This window comes from Protopterus annectens, chromosome 17.part0 (assembly GCF_019279795.1).
Source record: "Protopterus annectens isolate FY-2018-M chromosome 17.part0, PAN1.0, whole genome shotgun sequence".
Lineage (NCBI taxonomy): Eukaryota > Metazoa > Chordata > Ceratodontiformes > Protopteridae > Protopterus > Protopterus annectens.
In genome coordinates, this window is record NC_056751.1 from 531,723,368 (window position 1) to 531,738,207 (window position 14,840).

At 40.1% G+C, this 14,840-nt stretch overlaps 1 protein-coding gene across 3 annotated transcripts in view; it reads left to right on the forward strand.

The window, feature by feature from the left end:
* LOC122791582 (sodium-dependent neutral amino acid transporter B(0)AT2-like) overlaps positions 1–14,840 on the forward strand; it is a 734,235-nt gene that overhangs the window by 25,565 nt on the left and 693,830 nt on the right. Inside the window, exon 1 of one of the 3 annotated variants that reach the window (XM_044059349.1) lies at positions 7,759–8,056. The exons of the other annotated variants lie outside the window; for them this stretch is intronic. The gene's annotated coding sequence lies outside the window, so the exon portion shown is untranslated. Of the gene's footprint in view, positions 1–7,758; positions 8,057–14,840 lie in introns of those variants that run through there. 3 annotated transcript variants of the gene reach the window in all.

The following is a 14,840-nucleotide window of genomic DNA, read 5'->3' on the forward strand; positions in this document are numbered from 1 at the left end:
ACCCCCTGTGTTGGGAATCCATGAGGATTTGGCACTGGGCAATAGCTTCCAACTGCTTTCTTATAGCAACGCACATTCCCGGGAGTTCCAACCTTATTGCGGACAATCTGAGCAGGAACATCCTGATGCCTCACGAGTGGTCCCTCAGTCCTGTAATAGTGGATTGGATTTTCCACTGCTGGGACAAACCTAGCTGTGATCTGTTTGCTTCCCCCTTAAACAACAAATGCAGAAACTACTTTGCCCTGATCCCCCCTCAGGGGGAACCACCGAGGGATGATCTAACGCACGATTGGCCCCTGGGTCTACTGTATACCTTTTCCCCCATTTTCCCTTCATCCTGAAATTCCTCCAGAAACCTCAAAGGTTGAGAAGCAAAGTGATCCTCATTGCCCCCTATTGGCCCTGTCAAGTCTGGTTCCCATTCCTATGGCCTCATCTGATTCACAGCCCATGGATCCTGGATCACTCTCAAGATCTGTTAGCTCATCCTCAGGGACTGATTCACCCCAATCTCCACAGCATCAAGCTCACAGCTTGGTTCCTCTCCACTTCCAATGATTGCCAGGCTGCCTGATATCTCATCTCCCATTCGTGAAATCCTTCTGGCTTCACACAAACCTTCCACCAGGAAAATGTATTCTAGCAAATGGACTAGGTTCTTTATTTGGGCCAAAGATCAGAACTTAGATCCTTTCTCTATGCCTATTCAAAAGATCCTACATTACCCGACGACTCTTCTACATGCAGGAGCCTCAGCATCAACAATCACTGTACGTTTAGCATTACATTTATTTGATAATTTTTCTGTTATGTCACATCGCCTGTGCAAAACCTTTTTGAAAGGAGTATTGCACATTAAACCTCCTGTCAATCCCCCCCCATAGAACCCTGGAACTTGACCTTGGTACTTCAGTCATTAGCAGGCCCTCCTTTCAAGCCCTTTGACTCACGTGATATAAAGTTTTTGTCATGGAAGACTCTACTTCTAGTAGCACTTACCTCAGCGAGAAGAGTATCTGAGCTGCAGGCCTTGAGTGTCGAGACCTTACTTGAACTTTTACAGAGATAGGGTGTCCCTTCGTACTAACCCTTCTTTCTTGCCCAAGGTCATTTCTGTTTGTTCCATTAACCAAAGTAATTTCAGTTTTTTCCATTAACCAATCTATTGATCTGCCGGTTTTCTTCCTTCAGCATTCAAACAGAGGGGAGTATCTGTTGCACACCCTTGATGGTCATAGGCAGCTTCGTTGTTATTTAGACAAGACTAAATCTTTCAGGAAAATGGATCAATTGATTGTGGCCTTTGCAGGACCCAGATTGGGTAAACCTGTCTCCAAAGTGACTCTATCCTCCTGGCTTAGAAATGTTATTACCTTTATCTACCATCAAAGTAAGCTATGCTTACCTTCCAGAATAAAGGCTCATTCTACTAGATCGATGGCTACTTCTGTGGCATTTCATTCCAGAGCCTCTATGGAAGATATCTGCGCAGCAACCACTTGTGCAAGACCCCATACCTTTATCACTCCTTACAAATTGGATTAGGCCTCCAGGGGACAAGCATCTTTTGGTTCTATGGTGCTTAGGAATATCCTTCCTTAGGGCCACCCAGGACTCAAGTAGTTGGAGACTCAGTCCTAACACTAAGGAATGAATAAAGATTTACAACATCAGATAAAGAAGTTATGTCTTACCATAACGTTCCATCTGTGTTGTAGATCTTTATTCCTTCATTACTTCCTGCCCTCCTTCCCCCTGCCTGGACTCCTGGTGGACTTTAGGAATTCCTGGTTAGGGTATTTGCTCAGACAGAGCCTCCTTCTGTTTTTCTCTTACTATCTCTATATTATAAGGGTTGTCAAACTCGATCTGGACAGACTGAGAGGGACATTATGGGTAGGTCTTAGCTGAGAGTTTTGGCTGGTGTGAGCTTGGAAACGGCTGTGTTGGTTCCTAGGACGGAACTGAAGTCCTAACGGTAATGAACGAATAAAGATCTACAACACAGAACATTATAGTAAGACATAACTTCTTTTTTTATGTGAACTTCAGAATGATGCAATTGGAAAAAAAAGTCTTTATTTTGTTATGAGGCCTAATACTGGTAGTGCTGCGAGCTTTGTAGAGGTGTGTATCAGACTAGACTTCTGAAAATCTTGCTTTATGCAGCTCTGCAGTATTTATATGGTTAAATTAACAATAAACACATGATTATGGGCATTAACTTCATCTTGACGTTGTTTCATTTACATTGAATACTGTTGGGTTATATGATTTTGAACTAAAAGTAAGGATGCAAGATATTTTTGACTGGAGTCATTCGTAAAGTAGCCAGCAAGAGCAATGCCTTATCACAGACAATTAAGGGTATGAGACAGATTTATATATGAAACTAGGTCTACAAATGGTAACTGTAGAGGTTAATACTACGATAGCACAGTTATTGACCTATCCTTTCCCATGTTTCCTACAAAACTACTCCACTGTAACAGGTAAGATGCACTGTAACTGTTTACGTAGTGCCTACAGACATTATTTAAAAAGGAAAAAAGTCTTGTACGTTGTATCTTGAAGACCCCTCTTTCAGTAGAGTTCATGGGCTTTTTCTGTGTTGGGTAATTGTTACAGTCTGTTTGACCTTTAGGTTTCCTTGTGGTGGTTTTACGCTTTGTGCAGTGAGTATAAATGGAGTCTTTCTTATACTTGACTTTATACTGCATTGATTTCTTTCCCAGTGGTACATTAGTTTTTAATTTTGTGTTAATACATTGGGTATCCTGCATAGCCCACATTTGTTCCTGCTTGCAGATGTTTTACTTAAATTAAACTTTTTTTTTTGCTGGGATTGTGATCGTTGGGATATTAATTTGGTATACGAAACCGCACTTGCCATTTCACATCCATTTTTTCCTTATCAGTTTCACATTCAAAAAGTGGCAGATGTTCACAGCAAACTTTTACTGAAAGTGATCATCATTCAGGCCTAGGATTTAGTGAGTTGGGCATGACAGAACAAGGATGAATCGTATGTAAATGCTGAGCATGTTTTGGGTAACCATGGTGCTCACTTTATTTTTGTACTTTTCCACTGCTAACCAGAGGCACCTTGAGAATGCTGTCTGGTTAACTTACTTTCTTAACCCAACACAGCATGCAAAGAGAAACTGAGGGTTTCCGATTCACTGTTACAGGATAACTATAGCCTTAAACTCCTGACCCATGCCGCCATACAGTATTTTGTAAGATATTGTAAATTTAAGATAGTCAAAAGGAAAAGGATACTGAGAATCTGAAACCCATTGTCTCCGGAGTGGTTCAGCAGGTTTCAGTCAAACTGAGTGACTGGTGTTACACCTGTACCTAGACTGGTTGGGAGAATGCCTTGAGGCAGTTAGTAACTTATTTTCTCAACACGTGGTAAGAGTGAAAGATCACACTAGCAAAACTGGGATTCTGTGCCCCCACTTTAGCATGTGCTTGTGTGTGATCTTGGCACTGATGTTTTATTTACATCTGAGGAAGAGTAGGCAAAGGTGGCGGCAGTGTGAAGATAAAGTAAACAAACTGAGTCATGTGCAGAAAGGGAAGTCTTGCCAGGTAAATATGCAGTCTTCATCAAAGAATAGACCTACAGGAGTAGAACAGTTGTGTGTGTGTTTGACATTCACAAAGTATCGCAGGATCTGCTGTTTAACACGGGCAGGAATAAACAAAAGCAAACTGACAAGGAAATTCTGCATGTTATCTGAGAATTGATTTTAGTTACTGTAGATGGGGGAGTGGACAGAGATATATTGAGTTTGTGTGTAAGAAGTGAGGGAGAAGAAAAACTAACTCGTCAGGGGTTGTGCAGCAGTAATTAGAGGCTTAGTAGCCCAGATTCCTTTTAAGATGTATAGCTTCTGAAGTCTGTGCTGGTTCTAGGACCTAATGAGACAGAGGTACATATAGTTTGGACAGAGAAGGGCATGATGCAGTATGTAATTTTATTGAGTAGTTTGGAGACTGTTTCATTAACCTTGACAGTTCTTATGGTGAATTTGCTTTTCAAATTATTTATTGACTCAGCAGTATATGTACGTGTTTTGTACAAGCTGCTCTCTGATTTTGGGTAAGTGTGTTACTTGTATGCATGGCAGGAAGTTTGAGTAGGTTTCCGCTCATGAAATGAAGGGGCTAGTCACAGGGCTCAGATGTTGTTCCTTCTCCAGATTTTTATTTCAGTAAATATTGTCTGACTTCGGAATAAAGCTTTTGCTGTTCTGGAGCAAGCATGCACTTACAAAGGAATGTCATAGCCCCTTATTGTTTTGGATATTCTGTGTAAGGATTTTGATGTTGTTCCATCATGGAATTGGTGCTTTGAACGCAAGAATGATGCTGTTGGAACACATCATGTGTAAGATGTGTAGAGCAAGAAAAGTCACAAGCCGTTCTCTGAGAAGCTGCCCATTGCCCAGCTTCTGCCACCATTTCATCCCTCACTTATTTGCAACTCTTTTGATACCCTCCATAGAGAAATATTCTACAATTAAGTATTGTATGGATTCCTACCACCTTCTCAGGGAAATAAATTGTCCTTTAGACTGCACTAAACCGCAGTCCTTAAATCGGCCATAACTCCTGAGCTCCATTTTGAGTGAAGGTGGATAAAAGTAAAACTGACTGGGCTTGACCCATAGTGGAGAAGGGACTTGACCCATAGTGGAGAAGGGACTTGACCCCCAACTCTGCTGGAACAGTCAGTAGTGTACTGCTTAATAGAGGGGAACAGCAGTAGTGGAAAACAGAGTAACATAAGACAATCGAGAACCTCGGCCATATAACACAATATAAATAGGATACTAATATGTGACCCCAATTAAGTATATTATCCCAGCTTTACTTCAGTAGACCGAAATTATACTTAATTGAAACTTACTTTACCAAGAGAACATCACTGAAGTTTAAATAAAGCAAAGCTTCACATTACCACATTTTTTACAGGGAATGGAAGAACTTGGCCAACATGCAACATAAAAACACACTGCATATCTCAAACCCATCCAGGAAGGGGGGGCTGCCCCCCCCAACTAAATATACCAACTCCAGGATTGCACTAAAGTAGGGAAAAGGGTACATTTCTCCATGTTGGCCAAATGCCTCCTTTCCCCTGTAAATGTGACCCTCTCAATGGCTAATGCACCTAGAATTTCTAAACCTTTTCAAGTTATAATAGGAAGATGTGAGCTTAAGTATTATGTTGTTTCCGGAGGTCTGTTACGTCCTGCGGCAGGTCTATGTACCGGCTAGGACACTTCATACGTAGCATTGCTGTCATATCTCTAGGGACATGCTATGCTTGGCACTGCTGGCTGTAAGTTTTGTAAGGCTAGCTCTGCTGTTTGATGCATGTTTTTTTGCTAGGTACTGCTTTTGATACTTCTCTGCAGTTTTGTCTGGGCACTGGCGTCTGATGCTGTGACATTTTATGCAAGCACATGTATCTCCAGGAACATATTAGATCTGACCCTGCTGTTTGATACAGTTTTATGCCTGTCACTAATGTCACATGCTGGAACACTGTATGTGAGAAATATCTTTGCATTTGCAGGAACACTTATGCCAACATCTGTAGGAATACTTTGTCTAATTTGCTGTTTTGGTGAATCAAAATACTAGATGTTATAATAGTAATAGGTGGTGTGTGTGTATGTGATGAAAAGAAGAAAAAAAAAAAAAAATATTATTTATTTATGCATACTAAATCTGACAGACAGGAAAAACATGTTTAAAATCTTTTCTCTTTTTTGTTTTTATGTTTTATAATTAAGAGATTTCAACTGTAATTTAACTAAGAGAAAAAGAGAAAAACACAAAGATGAAGATAAGAAGTTATTATACATTTTAGGACACAAGAAGGGAAAAAAGAAAAGAGAATGTCTTTATCACAAAGTGATATTTAAGGCAGAGGTTATGTCATATGTTCTAATATAAAATATTAGTGGAAGCAGAGGGAGGTGTGGTGATTATTGGATTTTCTGATCAAAGAGTTATGTGTGAAAGAATCAAAAATAAAATACACTTTATACCAGACACTGCTGGTTTGACCCTGGGACACTGCCTGAGTTTTCTGCTTGATGCTTGGATGGTTTATGTCAGACATTTTGGTTTCACTGTCTGTGGAGACTTATGCTTGGCATTTTTAATGTAGGGACATTTTATGGCAGATGTTTTAATAACTGCAGGGGCACATTATGCCTAGTGCTTTTACCTCAGTATCCGCAATGACTCATTATATCCTTCATTGATATTTTGATACTTGTACAGAATATGCCTGGTACTGTTCTGTGAAGGTGGGATGCTGCATGCCAGAAATTTCTGTCTCCATATCCTCAGCAGAGAGTTATATTGGGCACTTCTGGTTTGGTGTAGGTCAGGACATTTTATTCCTAGCAGTAATTTTTGATGCTGGGACACATTATACCAGCTACTGTTGTCACAGTGTGTGTGGAGATAGTTTGTACCAGGCATTACTGTCTCAGTATTTGCTGGGAAATTTGTCTGGAACTGCTGGTTTGACATTGCCACATGTGCCTGACAATACGTTCTCATTATTTTCTTGTACACTTTGTACTAGACAGTATTGTCTCAGTAACTGCAATTTGTAACAGGCACTGCTGTCTTAGTATCTAGAAGGACAAGTTATGCCCAGCTGCGTTGTTTTGGGGACACAATATGCCAAGCATTGCTGTTTGTTGCAAACGCACTTCATGCCAGCCAGTACCGTTTTGATGCTGAGTTTTATCTGCAGGGACATTTTATACCTGGAGCTGTTTGACATAATGTCACTTTATAGTAGACCCTGTTGTTTTGGTACCTGCTAAGACTTTTTTTACCAGATGTTGTTGTATCAGTAACTGCTGGCTACCTTTTATATTGGGCAGTTCCATGTCAGTGCTTACTGTAATCATTTTAAACCAAGCCTTGCCGTTTCAGTATCTGTTGTGACCCTTTATACCAGGGTCTCTTTTACATTTGACATTCTTGTTTGTAGAGGTAATTTATTCCAGACACTTCTGCTCGACAGATACACTTTATGTCCAGCAGTAATGTTTAGGTCATGATAAATTTTACACCTGATTGTATTGCATTACTAGCTACAAGGGCATTTTATGATCACCACTGCTGTCTCTATTCAGATATTTTATTCCAGGTACTGCTCCCTGTCTTTTCCTGCAGGGATACTCCATTATTCCTGGCACCTTTCTTAAAGCATATTCGTAGAGGATTTGTGTCACATTAATAAATACTGCCTTCTTGGCAAACCCTCATTTTCTGAAACACTTTCTAAAGAAGTTAGGTAATGTAGCTGTGCACCTGTGCTTTGTTGTATAACAAGTGTGAGAATCAGGAATGTCAGGAGAGGCATATGACCACTGCCTGCAGATTCCTTTGTCTGCATTTTAATCAGCCATGCACACTCATGCCAAGGGTGTAGCCAGGCATACACATTGTATTCTACACAGTACATTTTTTGTTTGCATCACTCAGCAGCATTGTGACTGTTTGTTTTTGAGAGAGAGAGAGAGGGGGAGGGAGGGAGGGGTTTGCTGTTATCCTTTCCACACCTCTTGAAAGTCTGTTCCGTTCCCCAACCCATTGGCCCTCCCATGAAAGCTGTTCTCGTTGAGACTGCCTGAAGGCTATCTATGACATTGTATCAGATTACTTATAAAAAAGGAGAAGCTTTTAAGAAGTTTATTTTCTCATTATGCATTAAAGAGGCTACATGCTTTCATAACGACCAGCAAAGCTATAGCTCCTCATAAGCAAAGAAACAAGGTGCCACAGTCAATAAAGTATTGTTTTAATGTTTGAGAAACGCTAACAGTCCTTCAGATAAGGAAAGGCAGGCAGTATGTGTTCACTTTGGCTGATGCAATCACTGGAGGGGGAGTGTTAGCTGTGTGGCACATGTTGTAATCCCCCTTCGCTTAGCTCACTTGTCTCTTCTGTACAGTCCGAACTCTTTAGGATATTTATATAGACACAGAAAATAACCGCTTACCAGGTAAGTTGTAAATATAATTAGTATTTTGTTCTGGTTAGGTATCTTTCTTGATTACCACTTTGCCTGGTTCCTGTGATCTGTATGTAGTAAATGTCACCATACTTGCAGCAAGCTATGTAGATTCCATTTCATTGTAGACACCTGTGAGGTTTGTGTACCAGGGAGCCTGGGGAACTGTGTGCTGTAAATGCAAAGGGCCTTTCACTGTGTGAGACTGAAATGCTAGATGTGAAGTGTCACTCTTGTAAAAGTTGCTGCTTTATTTAAAGTTGGGATCAAAGGAAATGAAATGCTTGACACTTGTGTGTGATGTAACAGTAACATTACATTGGTGACTGTTTGTTTTTCGTTTTTCTCTTTCTTAGCTGTGAAAAAGCATTTTTCAGCATGTCCTATCCCATTGTAGTATATTTGCTAATGTTGACATTTTATGTGCATTGAATTTTGAATTCATTTATTTGTATAATTGTAACTAGGTAGTTGTGCTATATGTTGCACAGTCCTGTTTCAAACATGGCTTGAGGGTAAAACTTTAGTAACTAATTAATTGAATATATAAGACACCTTAAGCTTTTTGGGAAATGATGACATACTGCAAACAGATATAGTTACATGGTTGCTGTTCTGGGACTCTTGAAGAAATTACAAGATGACTAATTTTATTATTTAAGGTGAGTCATGAGTGTTTCAAGCATTTTGTTTTCAAACCCAAGTACTTTTCTTATTATTTCTTTTATTTATTTAGTTATTTACATTTCTTGACCGGGAAAATCCGATTGGACACGGGCCCTTTTTCAGCGGAGGCCTGGGGAGAAAAGCTCCACAATAAAAACAACAATTACAAGTTACAAGAAGTATAGATAGGTTTTTGTTTAACAGTAGTAGTAAACAGTTATAGTTCAAAATGAAATTAAGTATTTAGTTAAATGGTACAACACTTATATCACTGGTGCCATAAAGACTAGCAAGTATTTTAATAGCTGAGCTAGCAGCTATTACCCCTGAATAACAGTGACTAAGATTACAGCTGAGATATAGGTTTACAAGCAATGTATTTGGCTGCAATCCATGGTAGTTAGAGGGGTGGTAGAAAGGGATTAGAGAGGTTGGGGTAGAGATGTTAGAGAGGTTTGTTACAGGGGCGTGTCCACTGCTCTTTTAGATGAGATTTTAGAGCAGATTTGAAGTTAGTGTGTGATGACACAGAAGTTATAGTGTGAGGAAGGGTATTCCATAATTTTGCTATGGAGTAGGAGAAGAGAGCTTCTCCAGCAAAGTTCCTGGTTCTAGTTACCTGTAATTGATTTTTGTTGCTATAGCGTAGTGGTCTGGTGGTATGATAAGGTTGGAGTAGATTTTGGAGGGAAGAGGACTTTTAGAGGATGATTTAGTAGTTTGTGGGCAAGTGAGAGTTGGTACCATTGAAGGATGTGAGGGAGTTGTAGCCAGCCTAGTTCAGTAAGTGAGGTGCAGTGGTGGTTACGGTAGTTTGTGCTAATGGCAAACCTTGCAATTTTGTTGCAGCAAGCTTCGAGTTTACCTAACTTACTTTGCCTTAGGTTGGTAAATATTGGAGAGGCGTAGAGTAGGGTGGAGATAAGGTGGCTATTAGCAACTGGATTCTTGGATGTTTTGGTGAGGAATTGCTTATTTCTGCATAAAGCTCCTAGTTTTTTGTGTACTTTTATATGGTTAATGAGATGTGGATGTCAAACTTGAGGTTATTGTCAATTTCAACTCCAAGTAGTTTGGTGTGGTCTGTTGAGGGGATAATGGTGCTGTAATTGGCTTTAATATTAAATTGGTGGGTGTTTAGATTGTGTTTGGTGGGTTGGAAGATGAGGAGTTTTGTTTTGTGTGGGTTAAGTATTAATTGTGCATTTGAAAGCCAAGTTTCAACTGAGGAAAAGGCTTCCTGTGTGGTCTTTTGAAGTTCAGGTAGGGAGTGAGCTGAGCAGATGATGGTGGAGTCATCTGCCTACTGTATGAGAGTGGCTTGTTTGGTAGCAGAGGCTAGATTATTAGTGAATATGGAGAAGAGTAAGGGTCCAAGGTTGGATCCTTTGGGAACACCTATTGAGAGAGGGAGTTGGGTGGATATATCATTATGCCAAACAACAGATTGATGGCGGCCAGTCAGGTAGCTCTGGAACCACTTTGTGACAGACTGAGAGAAGGATATAGTATTGAGGACTGTGATGAGTTGTTTATGAGAGACCATGTTGAATGCTTTAGATAGGTCTAGGAAAGTTGCAGAGCTGAAATAACCATTTTTTTATGTTGAAGGATTGTATTATTGAAAGCAAGTAAGGCAGTGGCTGTGCTGTAATATGGTCGGAAACCATTTTGTGTGTTAGATAGGAGGTTATTATTAAGGAGGTAATTTAGAACTTGGGTGAATGCATCTCAAGTATTTTTGATAGAGGAGACAGACTTTCTGTCCCCCTCCCCCTGCAGAAACATACCTTACAGTTTTAAAAAAGAAGATGGGAATAAATTCCCTCTCTCCATGGCATCTACCAATTCCCATGGGTGCTGGTTAACTGAGAGTTTACTGTACATATATTTTACAAATAGGCTTCTCTCTAGGGTCATACATGTGTGTAGTTTGTGGTGTCACTGAAATCATGATCATAATCCAGTTTTGTATTTTTTTGCACTTACACCCACATTTCCCATACCATGGGCCAGTAGTTGGTGAATTCTGTGGAGGGCCCACCTTTGTGGAGGGGGATAATGTGGGATATTTTCCATTGTGAAGGGATATAGCTTTCAGATAAAGATCTTTCTTAGCTTAGTAGAAAGAGTTTTAGGGCTACTACAAAGTCAGAACACTACTAGTTAGTAGGCTGATGATGGGGGAACCCTTGTATGAAACATGAGTTTATAGAGGGAACAATGGGTAAATCTGTGGATAAAATGAAGGTCTAAGTATTGTAAGGCATGAAAGGTTGTTGGTACACATGGTGACCATAGAGTGAAGAATGAAGATTAGAAAGCAGATTGAATGTTTCACCGGTGCAGCTAAAGGTTATTCGTTCTTAAAATAGTGATTTTCATTATGAGGATGTAGTTGTGTGAATTAACCATTTCTGTGGAGTAAGGTTTGAAGGAGCATTGCATTAGAGGAGGAAGTAGGCATAGGGTTAAATGAGTCACAGAGGAAAGGAATTTACTGTTGTAGGCAGCTTGATTTGTTGGTTTATTTTAGTTTGCAGGTGATTGTGTAAGTGAATAAATTTTCATTCAGTCCATGTTCAGTACATGTTGTTGCTTGCTATTGTTTCTTGTATTTAATGCTTGTGTAAAGCTTTTACGATTACACTAAACTCTCAGTTAACCCAAACTCAAGCAACCGGCAAAAAATATCAAAGAAATACAGTACAATTTTCACGTGTTGCACTTTCTGTCCCCCTCCCCCTGCAGAAACATACCTTACATTTTTAGAGTTTTAGAGTTTTAAAAAAGAAGATAGGAATAAATTCCCTCTCTCCCCAGCCCAAAAACAAGTCAAACTAAACAAATGGTGTAGGATACAGTACTGCACAGTATCAGTCAGGCCTGTTTGTAATAGTAACTCTCATGCAACCAGAAACTACAGTTGTCCAGCATCTACCAATTCCCATGGGTGCTGGTTAACTGAGAGTTTACTGTACATATATTTTACAAATAGGCTTCTCTCTAGGGTCATACATGTCTGTAGTTTGTGGTGTCACTGAAACCATGATCATAATCCAGTTTTGTATATTTCTGCACTTACACCCACATATCCCATCCCATTTGCTGCTATTTGGTTTTGAACTGTCCCTTGTCCATCCTACCGTGCTGCTCCTTTCTGGGCAGTCAAAGACCTATTCCTTCTTTGGGCATGCCTGCTAACTTTTTGTAAGGAGGACTCTGTAGCCACCAAATATTAGAGCCAGAGGGTAAGAACTCGTGAGGAGCTGTGGTCAGGAGCTTGAGCCATCATATTACAGTTGGTCAGTAAAAGTCCCTGTGTGAGATGTAACATGCTGTGATGCTACACATTGGTCTTTGGGTCACTTCTCTTTTCAGCAGTTGGATGTCTATGATCTCTGCCAGTAGTGAAGTAGACTGTTGCAAAATTCGCAGCTTTGCATCTTCACCACCCCCACCAGTATGGGAGAGCTCACCTCCTGTTGCTTCATCCTGTTCCTCTAACTGTTTCTTCCTTCTGGCACACTGACTCTTCTTGAACCAAAGTCAACGGCTGCATAGGCAGTCGCCTGGCTTCTTCACCAGCAGACTAACCATCTTATATGATTTCTGTGATATTGCAGTCTTACATGATGGCAGTTACCAAAATACTTATTGCTTCAGGAGGAGAGAAAGCAACAGCTGAACATATACATTACATATATTTGTTTTTGCATAATAGTTCAGCCGTACGTGAATGAGAAGGAGAGGTGCAGTTCTTAAAACATCTCCCACAAGCTGAACTCTGATTTTGTATAATTCTTAATAATAACTTTAAGTCTTTGAAAAAAGCATGGTGTTCTGTAAAATCACTAGTTGTCCAATCCTGTAGGATTTGCTATAAATATCATTTTTTTTTTGTTGCTTTGTGTGTTTTATTAAGGTATGAATTTACTTCAGACATAATGGTATGTAAAATATCTACATGTGTACTGATACTTTGTAGTTATGCTGTGAAGATCCTCCCCCACTTATATACTGTACATTCTGGCATGTAAAGGGAGTATCTGGCTGTAAACTCTATTAATAGAGCACAGCAGACTTGGAGAGGGGAGACATGTTAGCACTCGGCACATAACAGAAGATGCAAGCAGATTCACAGCACATTTAAAATAATGAGCTTTGGTCCCCATTGGTCGTATAATTTTACCAGATTTCATTTACTGAAAGTGTCTTAAACTTGAGTGTAAATGTCTACTCACTCATCGTTGTTTAGAGCAGTGCATGACTGGTATTTTTTCACTCTTGTCAGAGGTATCTCTTCCTTTATGTCCCATCACAACTTAATTTCTTAACATTGTACAATATAGTTGAAGACCGACTCAGGCATGTTCTTTATCTGTAAACTGTCTAGAAACAACATAATTGTAAGGAGGAAATTAGGTGGACTGGTCATTAGGACTGTAGGTTAAATTAGCCTAAAACTATACTGTTACCAGGAAGAGTTAATGGTTAGGTAGAGGCTGATAATGTAATTCAGGAATGGCATAAGGACTGGATGGAAAAGATGGAAACATGAAGAAAGGGAGAGTTGTTACTTGTTACCAGGTACAGGGGCTGTGAGGATGCATTATGTTTTATAGGTTCATGGTTGATTGCTAGGTTAATGACCCTAGGTGGCCTTTTTAAGGCCAGTCATGCTTCCCAAATGTATCTGACAAGTTTTGATACCCTAGGATTGTTTTTGGTGGTGCTGCAGTAGCGTTGTCGCCTCATAGTAAGATGCTGTCTGGTTCGATTCTCAGCTAGAGCGTCTTCTGCGTGGAGACATGCGTAAATGGGCGTACCTTCGTTGAAGGTTGTGCATCAGGGCTGGTAACTCGGCATGTAAAAATCAAATACCAATTATTAGTGGACCGGAGTTCCGCTGTGGCGACCCCTAACCGGGAAAAGCCGAAAGACACAACATGTAGAACTGGGCATGGATGGTCAAACATTTATATGCTGCTTCTGTCCAGAAACATAGGTGCCAAACCAGGGATAAATTTCCCCCTCAGGGAATTGTGGGAAGAACTGGTCTGTGGTTTGTATGAGGTTGAAATTACTTGTGAATGATGTCAGGTGGTGATGTGCGATACCTGGTTTAAATTAAATGGGAATTGTGGAAATCTGGAGTAATATGAAATACTACCAGAGGCACAAAGGAAAAATTCAAAAAAAATAACAGTGAACTTGTACCCCAGTGGAGGGGCAGAGAGAAGGTTGAAGGGGAAAAAGAGAGGATGGGGTGACAGGTGTACTTTTATATTGGGAGATTCTTTTATTTGCAACGCTGGATGGAAAAGGATGTTTGGTTGTGTGGTGACTGCTAGGTCTCCTGCTATAAAGAGCATGCAGTCAATAAACATAGAATATACCTGCTATGGTTTATGCAGACTCAAGCACATGGCATACACAGACCAACTAAAGTCCCTATCACTAAACTCTGTATCATATAGAATTCTTAAGGGAGACTTATACCTGGCTTACAGAGCAATCTCAGACCCAAACCTAATGAACTTGCTGCATATCTGTAAATCAAAAGGGACTAGGGCCACCCGTTCCTGGGGCATAAATATGGCCTGCGACTTAAATAGGACATGCTGGATGGGCAGATTTATCTCCCAGCGACTGCCACGTCTTTGAAATAGGCTAGCTATTCATGTGAAAGAGAGCACCTCTATGACACTACTCTAAAGGAACCTGGATGAAGTGGATGGGGCATTGTAAATTCTTACCAGGAATAGCACACACAACCCTCCTGGACATGGGCAGTCATTACTAAGTGCAATCTTGGATATTAACTAATATTTCTACAGCATTACAGTGGGATGAAAAGGCTAGGCTTGAAATGACCTCCGGATAGATAGCTTAGTAATATCCTATGATCCTGTAAGATGCTGTTTATGCAGTGGTTTAAAACTGTAGAGTTTGTGAGAGTTTTATGTATGTGGGGATACTATTCCAGCGACTAGCAATATATTGGGAGTAGAGCATATAATGCATGATATGTATGTCAGAGATTGCTTTTTCTTTTTTAGAAACCTGCAATATCCAGCATGAATCACTGAACCTCTGGAACCGGCTT